Consider the following 12,049-nt stretch of genomic DNA (forward strand, 5'->3'; position numbering starts at 1 on the left):
TTAAGACATAAGAAAGGAAAATGAAGAACTTTAAGAACTTGAAGCACTATTTGCAAGGAAAATGCCTAAAGGTCCTATTGGAAGTAAATATAAAGGTAAAGCACCATTTAAATGTTTTAACTGCAATAAAATTGGTCATATTGCATCTAGATGTCTTGATAGACATGCAAGATTGAGGAAGAAGCTAAAAGAACATATAAGCCTAACCCTGAATATCAGAGATACAGATTTAAGAAGAATAGAGACAAATCATGTTACGATGTTGATGAAGGAGTTACTGATGATTCTGATGAGGAACCGATAGACAATGGATGTGCTTTTGTTGCAATAATAGAAGATCAACCAACACCTACTATTCCATTGGTAGAGAAGGCCCTGATAGCTAAACTTGAAGAAAAGGATGAATGGATCATTGATTCCAGATGTTGACATCATATGACTAATGATAAAAGTAAATTCTTACCTTTTCAGGAATACAATGGAGGTCTAGTAAGATTTGGGGATGATAAAGCTTGCTTGATCAATGGAAAATGCACTATATCTTTTGATGGTAAGCACAATACTGACAAATTTTATTATATTGAAGGTTTGGAGCACAATATTTTAAGTATTGGTCAATTAGTTGAAAAGGGATTTCAGTTACAATTCAAGAATGGTAAATGCAAAATTATGAACAAAACTGGTTTGGAAATTGCAACCGGTAATCAAACTAGAGGTAATATCATTCACTTGAATAACATTGAAAAAACATGCTTGATTGCACATATTGATGAAAGTTGGTTATGGCATAAGAGACTTTGTCATGTAAATTTTGATTACATTGTAAAGATCAGTACAACTAAGGTAGTAAGGGATTTACCTAAGATTGTAAAACCTCACAATCCAGTATGTAAGGAATGTCAATTTGGAAAGCAAGTTAGAACAACTTTTAAGAGTATTCTAGAGAAATCCAATAATGTTCTTGACTTAATTCATACTGATTTATGTGGTTCGGCAAGAACTAGAAGTCTACAAGGAGATAAATATTTTATGCTGATCATTGATGATTATTCTAGAATGTTTTGGGTTACTTTTCTTAGGGAGAAATCAGAATCTTTTGGGAAATTTAAATTATTCAAGGCAATGGTAGAGACTGTAACTAGTAAGAAAATGAAATATTTAAGATCAGATCAAGGAGGTGAATTCACATCTAAGGAATTTAATACATTCTTTGAAGTGAATGGAATCAGAAGACAACTATCAGCACCTTGGACACCCCAGGAGAATGGAGTTGTGGAAAGGAAGAACAAAACTATTCTGGATGCAACTAGAAGCATGATATCAAAAGCAAACCTACCTCATGTGTATTGGAGAGAAGCAATGAATATAGCGATTTACACATTCAACAGAGTTTACATCAAAAGTGAAACTGGTAAGACCCCTCATGAACTATGTTTTGGTAATACTCCTACTCTTAAATATTGCATAATATTTGGAAGCAAATGTTATATTAGGAGAGATGAGTATGTTGGTAAATTTGATCATAGAAGTGATGAAGGAATATTTCTTGGTTATTCATCTAAGAGAAAGAAATATAGATGTTTAAATAAAAGATTGTAGAAAATCATTGAGAGTGCAAATGTGAAGATAGATGAATAGTTCATAGGTAATTCAAGATCTATAAAATCTGAATCGACAATTGAGATAATCATAAATGAACCTACACTAAGTGCACTGGTATAGAATGTAGATCCAGTCACACCAACATCTTAGAGAATTCCACAGTGACTGAAGAACTGTAGCAAGTGAACACACTAAGGTATGTAAGATTGAATCACTTTGAAAGTTAGATAATTGGGAATAAGTATCAAGGAGTTATGACAAGAGGAAGATTGGCAAATGAAGAGGTATGTTTAATTTCTCAAATTGAACCAGCATCTGTCATTGAGGCATGTGAGGATAAACATTGGATTAAAGCTATGGAAGATGAATTGGAACAAATTGAAAAGAGTAATACATGGACATTGGTTCCCCGACCTAAAAACAAAAATGTAATTGGAACTAAATGGGTATTCAGAAATAAACTTAATGAAGATGGTAAGGTAATCAAAAACAAAGAAAGATTAGTGTGTAAGGAATATTTATAGAAAGAGGGAATTGATTATAATGAAACCTTTGCATCAGAAGCTAGAATTGAGGCAGTCAGACTATTTCTTGCATTTGCAGTAGACAAGAATTGTAAATTATATCAAATGGATGTTAAATGTGCATTTCTGAATGGTGATCTTGAAGAGGAAGTCTACATTGAACAACCTAATGAATTTTCTTTGACAAATGACAAAGATATGGTTTACAGGTTAAGGAAAGCTTTATATGGTTTGAAGCAAGCTCCTAGAGCTTGGTATGCTAGATTTGACAAATATCTTTTGAAGCTTGGTTACACTAAAGGTAATGCTGACAACAACTTATATTTCAAAGTGACTAATGATGACATCTCGGTTATTGAAGTTTTTTTTAATGATATCTGTTTTGGAGGAGAAGATGGATTGTGTAAAGACTTTTCTAATAAGATGCGGGAAGAATTTGAAATGTCTATGATTGGGGAGATAAAATTATTTTTAGGATTGCAGATCTTATAGATTGATAAAGGTATATTCATATGTCAATCAAAGTATTTGAAGGAACTACTAAAAAAATTTGGTATGGAAAACTCTAAACTAGTAAGTACTCCGATGACTACAACTAATAAACTATCACTGAAGGATTATTCAGCCCTTGTAAATCCAACAAGATATAAATCTACAATTGGAGGTTTACTATATTTGACACAAACAAGACCTGATATTATGAATGCAGTATGTATTGTTTCAAGATTTCAGAGTAATCCTAAGGAAAATCATGAATCAGCAGTGAAAAGAATTTTCTGGTATCTACAAGGCATAACAAATCTTGGTTTATGGTATCCTAAAGATGAAAATTTTGATTTATGTGCATACACTGATGCAAGTTAGGTAGGAGATGTAGATGACAGAAAGAGCACCACCGACGGCGACTTCTTTCTTGGTAGAAGATTGATTTCATGGTTGAGAAAGAAACAAAGTTCTACATCATTATCAATAGCATAATCAGAATATGTTGCAACAACAACTAATTGTACTCAAATATTAAGGATTAAGAAAATGTTGAAGGACATAAAGGTTAAATGCAAAGAACCTATAATCATCTATTGTGATAATTTAGCAGCAATTTATATATCAAAGAATTTAGTATTTCACTCTAAAACTAAACATGTTTCTATCAAGTACAATTTTCTGAAAGAGAATGTTGAAGCAAAGGAAGTTAAATTGGTTTATGTAAATACTAAAGATCAGATTGTAGATATCTTTACAAAGCCTTTACCTAAAGAAGCCTTTGAATATCTCAGAGAGTGGCTTGGGGTAATACCCTCACCGATAGAGACTTAGACAGTTGGAGATTGGCATCAGACTGGGAAAAATTAACAGAGAAACCTTTTTTCAGCTTTGATGGAGGAGAGCTACTTCTCAGGGGGAGTAGTTGGATAAGTTGGTATTTGTAATTTGTTCTATGAACTGGATGTATCTGGTATTTGTATTTCTTTGGCATTTGATGTCAAAGGGGGAGAGATATCTATGGAAAAACTTTGTATTTGGGAATCATTATCTTATGGGGAGAGATATTTTGTAATTGATCTCTTCGGGTGATTGTTGGTTTTTGATTTTTGGCATTCTGACTTTGGCACTTAGATGTTTTTCCATCTTGCATTGCCATCAATGCCAAAGGGGGAGATTGTTGGTATTATGGATGTTATGCATTGGTTTTTTCATTGATGTCAACACTTATCAGCACTTATCTTTCTGGAGATCTTTGGTTATGTTGAAGCGACAAATTATGTTCACCGGCATGTTCAATGACTTATGCAAAGTCACCAGTATATGGTTCACCGACAGGTTTTATTGTTCACCGATACTGAGGATGATATATTATCATCTGGAGATTACTTGGTTATATCGAACACATGGTTTGGATACTTGTTTTGATGATTTGGTTATTGGTCTAATCGAGTTGGCATATTTGTTGTTACCGACAAATTGGTCTAGGTTATGGACTGACATGCGTTATCTATTCTAGATCAGCACGACACATTATGGAGATGATTTATTGATTGGTTATTATTGTAAATGCATTGAGCCAACATCATGCATCTCATATTGATTCATTTATAATTGATTTAATTGTAATATTCTTAGTGCGCTGACCTACATATTTGGTCTTTGGTTTTGGTATATATGTAAGATCTTATTTGTGAGATTATGTGAAGAAAGGAATGTAATATGGTATGGTAAGAAAGGAATGTAATATGGTATGGTAAGGTTGTGATATTTTATATATGTGAATATAAGTAGAGCTACTCACATAGACATCATTTGGAGATTTAAGGAAGGTATGAAGGAGATAATCAGATCTTAACCGGTACTGAATCCGGCATATGAAGATGCTATTTTGAGTAGTACATTATCTAGGATTTAACCATCGTATTGTAGTTATTGCAACTCCCATTTGAGTAGTGAGCTGTAGGCAGTTGGCCTTTCTGCATGTACAGACCCCATTTGTACACACATACTATCTGTAGTAGTGTCATATGATTGTGGGTAAGGTTTCCCACCATTTTTTTTTCTCCTTATAGGGTTTTCACGTACAAATATATGTGTTATGTGTTGTGGATGTTGTTTCTCTTTCTGTTTAATGCATTAAGTTTCAACGGTACTGTTATTAACTGTTGAAGTTAATAAAAGACTTGTGAGGTGGATTAGTTAATAAGCATGCGAATGAGACATATAATCATACGAAATTGAAAGACATAATTTGAAATGCTTAAAACAAGAATAAGAATGCATATGCCTCACAAACCTTATACCTTCTCCATTGGATGGAGCTTGATGAAGTGAAGGCACCCTTGGATGATGCTCCACTTGATGGGCTCCTCTTTCTTTCTTGATGTGGATGGCTCTCCAATGTTGTGCATAAATGGAATGGATTTGGAAGATGATAAGGATGAAATGATCAAGTGTGGATGAGATATGATTTGAAAATGATAAGGATACTTAAAATGATTTTCCTAGGCTCAAAAGGTCAGCATAAGATTACTGAACTTGGAGATGAAAAATGAAGGGATGGCACCCTCAATTTATAGGAAGAGGAGAGGAAAAATGGATGGCTAGGATGGATTCAATATGAAGGGCTAGGATTGCTTGTGAGCTCACACAAGGCCCAAGAGAGGGTGTGGAGACCAAGAGATATGCCTTAAAGACATTTCTTGTCTCCACACTCCTCAAGGTACATTGGGGAGACATCCCAAGGTACCTTGAGAAGAGAAAAGTGCATTGGGAAGACTTTTCAATGTGCCTTGAGAGGAGAAAGGGATGTGACATTCCTTGAAGAATGGGGAGGAAAAATTTAAAATTCTCCAAAAAGGGATAATCATGGGGATTGGAGGAATAAGAAGGAATTAAAAATTCCTTGGGAGAGGAGATGCCTAGAGGATTGTGAGATTTTGAAGATCTCACATTCACCTAGGAAAAGAGCATTAAAAGCTAGTGGTTGGATGGAAGGGACAAGGAGTTGACTTCGTGGCTAATCATGATGATTAGCCATTAGCAACTCATTAGGAGGGGGATTAGAGGAAATGTTAGGTGGGATTAGGATTTGTAGGAGGATTTGACTAGGAGAGAGAACGAGTGGAGGGAATTAAAAATTAGAAGAATAAGGTTAAGTGAGTTTAGGGAGTTTCTAGAAGACATTATTAGGTTAATGATGAATTAAGAAGATGGTTTGCAAGAAGCATGTGGGTTAACTAATTAATTGAAATTAATTAGCTAAGAGGGAGATTTGTGAGAATTCAATTTTTAGAAGAATAAAGAAAGGGATAGATTTATTAAATAAATTAGTCATATACTATAGTGACAATATCAATTATATTTAATTAATATTGAGGAGAATTTGAATTAACATATTCAATTAATTAATTATGTGAGGAATTAAAAGTAATTAAAAATAATTATTTTTAAGTGTCTACAACTGTTAAACTGTCAACTGGGATTAATTTTGGTTTACCAGTATTATGCATCAAGTTTGATCAAGTTATATTTGGGTTTAAATTAATAGACAACTTTTTCACCTCCGCTCTCAGTTGCGTCTGGGTCCTAACATGAAGAACTTAAAGCTACAAGATGAATTGAATTATGCTAAGGAATTCATTATTGTCCTTTAAGAGAAGCTATCATCTATTCAAGCTAGGAGGAAGGAACTTTTGCAAAGTCAGGATGATGAGGAGAACATGGTTATGAAAAATGAACTGCAAGTTATAACTATGAGGATGTCTAAGGAGATTGATGATAAAAAGAAGGAATAAAATCGTATTGCATCCCTAAAGAACAAATTTGAAGAATGTGGTAGGTTGGTTCATGAGAATGATATATTGAGAATTGATTTGTTACAATCCCAAAGTGATGAACAAGAGCTTGAGAGACAAATGATAATTCTGAGAGAAGATTTAACTACTGCAAGTGAGTACAAAGAAAAATTCAAGATTAGCTAAGTTATTGAAGAGACAAAGGAAGATTGGAGATTCTAGTGGACTTGGATTTGAGCAAGGACAAAGTTCCAGTACTGCTAATGAAGATCAAGACCATAAGGCACCGATAAGGAAATTTAATGCTTATAAATTCAATGGTAGATATTTTATTTGCAATAGATTTGGTCACATGGCTAGACAATGTAGACACAAAGCAAATTAGAATTCTGATTATGCTCCTAGTAAATGTTCTAAATGCAATAAGTATGGTCATAAAACATAAGATTGTAGAATGAATGTTAAATTCTATGCATGTGGAAAATTTGGACATATGGCTAATCAGTGCAGATCAAACAATTTCATTGGTTTTAGCAAAGCAATTAAAAGGAACAATGTATGATACTGAGCCCTCCTTGTAACCTACTAAACACCCCAAAATGTACAATACTGACCCCTCAAAACAATAATGGGATCCTATCAAGACATGGCTCTACAACATTGGTTCAATCCTCTCATCATCTTTAAGACTCACACCTACTCAACTTGGTTAAATGACTCCAACATACACTTTGAGACCTCTAGGGGCTATGAAACCTTAGCACACTTGTTTTAGGTAAAAAATGACTCACTTGAACCATATCCAACACTGTATTTGAGGGTTCAACCCTATTCCCCATAGTACCTTCACAATTAGGTTTGCTTGTAGCCCTTTCTAGCCGGTAAAGGGACCTTAAGTTCAAACTTTCCTGAAAACCATAGAAAAAAAATTATGGATTCAAGTACCCTTTTCAAAGTTACACAATTCCCCAAAAGGAAGGGTCAAGGTCTGATAAAGAAAGGTTTGAACCGGTAGGATGTTGGTTGTCCTAAAGGGATAATTAGGCCTCCATTTGTGAAGCACCTATATCCAAATGAGTAAACCAAAAATTAAAAACCCATGGGTATGTGGGGAACCATAAACCATAATGGATTCCAGGGTTACACACCTATAACCATCACCATTTGCATACAAGGGTAACTTTGTTGTTCAAGGTCTAGGTAGCCACATAGAGATGTCTACCTAGATTCATTTCAAACTTACCTCTCCCTTGCTCCTCCTACAAAACACTTTTGGAATCCTAGAATAAACTGACCATACTTTACTTTCACCAAATCCCATGGGTCTCAGATTGATAAATTGCAAGTTATGGCCATGGAGGAGGAAAAACCCAAGGTAAACCCTAGTTTTTTGGGCACCTACAATAAAATTTGAATATCAAGAGAAAAACAGACAACTAGAACTTAAAAAAAAATCCAAAAAAAAGGTAACTCTCCTCTCCAACCAATTCACATCATTGGGGATTGGTCCCAATCCATACAGTATCATACCCCGTACCAAAACTCCAAAATTGCAGGAAAAACTCATAATTTTATTAGTTTGTTGTCAGCAAAGCTTTTCTCTGTATAGTCTCTCCTTGGGAATGGGATCCACAAGGTGTATAAACCACTCCACAACTACTCTTAACCAAAAAAAAGAGGTTAGAGATGTTGGAGGAGTTCAAATAAACAAAAATGCAAAAAATACAGAAAAGTTGCTGATGACAACTTTTGACAACTTTTGCAAAGTTGTCAAAATGTCATCTTTTGCCTCCTAATGCCTTGGGTCAAGTCTAACCCCTCCTAAAACATGATAGAAGCACTAAAACCACTAGGATAACTTTTTCCTACACACATTTGATCCCCTATTATCCAAAATTCCTAATTGGCTTATAGAAATGCCAAAATAGGAGTTTGGCTCACAAGATGGGGTTCTTTATTACAAACACACAATGCATGATTGAAATATATACAAAACATTCTAAATAATTGTTTGATGCCTTTTCCTCCCTCCTCTAAGTCTGACTTATCATGTTTAAGGGGTGGTCCTACACCATACTCCCTGAAAGAAGAAATCTCAAGTCCACTTGAGATGGGAGTCTGCAGGTCTGCACCATGGTCTTTGATCTATTGTTCTATCATCTAGACTGCTTCAGAATCAGGTTGTCCTTTCCAAGCCACCAAATATTATATGTAGACTTTACTCCTGGTTCACTTTGCAACCTTAGTGTCTAGAACCTTATGCAACTTTGGTGGTTCATGTTTCAAAATGACATCATCTACAATAACCTGAATTATGTCTTCTCCTGCATCAACACTACATTTATAAAGAGTTAAGTCAAAAACATTAAAGATAGGTGACAAACCAATATCAGGTGGGAGTTGCAATTCATAGGCATTTGGGCCACATTTCTTCAAGATTTGGCAGGGTCCAATCTTTCTTTACATAAGCTTTGTATATCTTCCTTTTGGAAGTCTTTCCTTCTTCAAGTGAACCCACACCAAGTCTCCACATCAAACTGAACATCCCTCTTCTTTTTGTCAGCATGAGCTTTATATATTTTTGTAGATTCTTGAAGATGAGTTTTAACTTGGTCATGGATTTCCTTTATGGTGGTAGCAAAGGTTTCCCCATCTACACTAATGGCTTCTCCTTGAGGTAGCTCTCTCAACTCCATCACACCCCTTGGTTGGATGCCATATAGAATCTGGAAGGGTGACTTACCAGTACTCCTATTTACTGTATCATTATAGGAGAATTCTTCTTGAGACAATATACTATCCCACCTTTCTCCATGTTGTCTAGTCAAACACCTTAGTAGATACCCTAGTGACCTATTTACAACTTCAGTTTGGCCATCCATTTGGGGATGGTAGGCTGAGGAGAAGGATAAATTGGTACCAAGCTTCTTCCAAAGGGTCCTCCAGTAGTGACCAATAAATTTCACATCCCTATCAGAGACTATAGTCAAAGGCAAACCATGTATTTGGGCAATCTCTTTGAAGAACAAGTCTACAACATGAGAAGCATCACAAGTGGTTTTATATCCTTTACTAAACCTATCCACCACTACAAAAACACTATCATATCCTTTCCTTGTCCTAGGCAATCCTAAAACAAAATCCATACTTATTCTTTCCCATGGTCTTGAAGGAATGGGTAAAGGCTAGTATAGGCCTGCATTTGTGGACTTTCTCTTTGCCTTTTGAAATATAACACATGTCTCCACAAATCTCCTAACATTTGTCTGCCGTTTGGGACAAAAGTAGTGTCTCTTCACCAAATCTAGTGTCTTGTCAAGACCAAAATGGCTTGCCATTGCTCCACAATGTTTCTCCTTAATTATATTCAGTCTCATAGAGCATTTGGGTATGCATAGTTGTGCACCATTAAACAACAATCCATTTTGAATAAAAAATTCAAAGTACTCAACATGAAATCATTCATCAAATGAAGCACATACCTTAGAGGCATGTCCAAACTCTTCATCACCCTCATACATGCCTTTCAAGGAGTCTATTCCAACACTCTCCAACTAAATCTGATTTGCAAGTAGGACTCTTCTACTCAAAGCATCTGCCACCTTATTGTTGACCCCTTTCTTGTGCTTAATAATGAAAGTGAAAGCTTGTAGTGTCTCTACCCACTTCGTGTGCTGATGATTCAACTTTTCTTGACTATTTATAAAGCTAAGGGCCTGATTGTCTATAAAGACTATGAATTCTTTTGGTAGCAAGTAGTGTCTCTAATTTTTCAAGGATTGTACTAGAGCATACATCTCTAGGTCAGAGGATGAATATCTTCTCTTTGCCTCATTCAACTTCTCACTGAAGAAGGAAATAGGTCTTTCCTTTTGACTGAGAACTACCCCAATAGCCATGTGGCTATAATCACACTCCACTTGGAAGATCTTGTTGAAATTTGGTAGAGCAAGGATTGGTTGCTCTGCAACTTTTCTCTTTAATGTTTCAAAAGAGTTATCCACTTCTTCGGTCCAACTAAACCTGCACTTTTGTCCTCCCTTTATGGTATCAAGCATAGGAGCACAAATATGGCTAAATCCTCTTATAAAAATCCTATAGAAGGTATCTAAGCCATTAAAACTTCTAACATCATTCATTGTTCTAGTTGTAGGCCAAGACAATATGGCACTCACCTTTTCTTGATGCATTTTCAACTCACCATATGAGATTACAAACCCCAAGTAAATGATCTTTTCCTACATAAAGAAACACTTTTCCAAGTTGATCATTAATTGTTCTTCATACAATCTTCTAAGGACTCGGTCTACATGTTTTAGATGCTCTCCTTTGGTTTGACTAAAAACTAGAATGTCATCTAGGTAGACTATAACAAATTTTCCTATTAAATCCCTCAAGACTTCATTCATTAACCTCATAAAGGTACTAGGTGCATTGGATAAGCCAAAGGACATGACCTTCCACTCATACAACCCCTTGTTTTTTTTAAATGCAGTCTTCCACTCATCTCCCAGCCTAATCCTAATATGATGATAACCACTCTTTAAGTCAACCTTTGTAAGATACCTAGAACCCCCCAAACAATCTAATAAATCTTCAATCCTAGGCATTGGAAACCTATACTTGATAGTAATCTTGTTGATAGCTCTTGAGTCGGTGCAAAGCCTCCAAGTGCCTTCCTTTTTGGGTGCCAAGACTGCAAGGAGTGCACATGGGCTCAAAATTTTGCCAATCAATCTAGATTCCAACAATTCTTCAACCTGTTTTGCCATCTCAACATTCTGATCTGAGGTGAGCTTGTATGCTTCTTTATTAGGCAAGGTTGATCCAGGTATAAGGTCTATACAATGGTTTATGTCCCTCATGGGAGGTAGTGACCTTGGCATGCTATCAGAGATGACACCCTTGTATTTGTTTAGTAGTTGCTACATTATAGGGTCAATCAACCTCAATCTACCCTCTCTCTTGTCTTCAGACCTCTCCACCTTTGTTACCATTGGACTAGGGATATGGGCATAACAAAACATGCCTTCATCTAACAAGTTCTTCATGAACTACTTCCCTCCTAACACCAACACCTTGGCCTCCTTTTATTTGGTCTCCTCCTCATTCTCCATCAAAGGTAACAACTCAATCACCTTACCATATTTGGTGATGGAATATGTGTTCCTAGCACCATCATGTTGTGCCTTCAAATCGAACTGTCATGGTCTCCCAAATAGGAGATGCCAAGCATCCATCTTTCCAATGTCAAACATCAACCTATCTCTATAGGTTCCAATCTGGAATTATACTCAAGCCTGCTCTTCCACAACAACTTGTTGTCCTTGTGTGAGCCATGAAACCCTGTAGGGGCAAGGGTGAGGTGGTCTCCTCAACTTTAGTTTCTCCACCATCTCTAGAGACACAAAGTTCTCAGTTGAACCAGAATCTATTAGGACCTTGCATACTTTTCCACCCACTTTGCAAGTGGTCTTGAATAAAGACTTCCTTTGAGGGGGTTCTTTATCAGACATCTTCATACTAGTTACTGCTCTTATGATCATCAAAGCTTCACCTCTTTTAGGGTAGCCATAGCTATTAGGGGTATTGACACTTTGGTATGTATTTTCACTTGCCACACTTCGACAGTCAGCCTCT

The sequence above is a fragment of the Cryptomeria japonica genome, chromosome 8 (assembly GCF_030272615.1).
Source record: "Cryptomeria japonica chromosome 8, Sugi_1.0, whole genome shotgun sequence".
Classification (NCBI taxonomy): domain Eukaryota; kingdom Viridiplantae; phylum Streptophyta; class Pinopsida; order Cupressales; family Cupressaceae; genus Cryptomeria; species Cryptomeria japonica.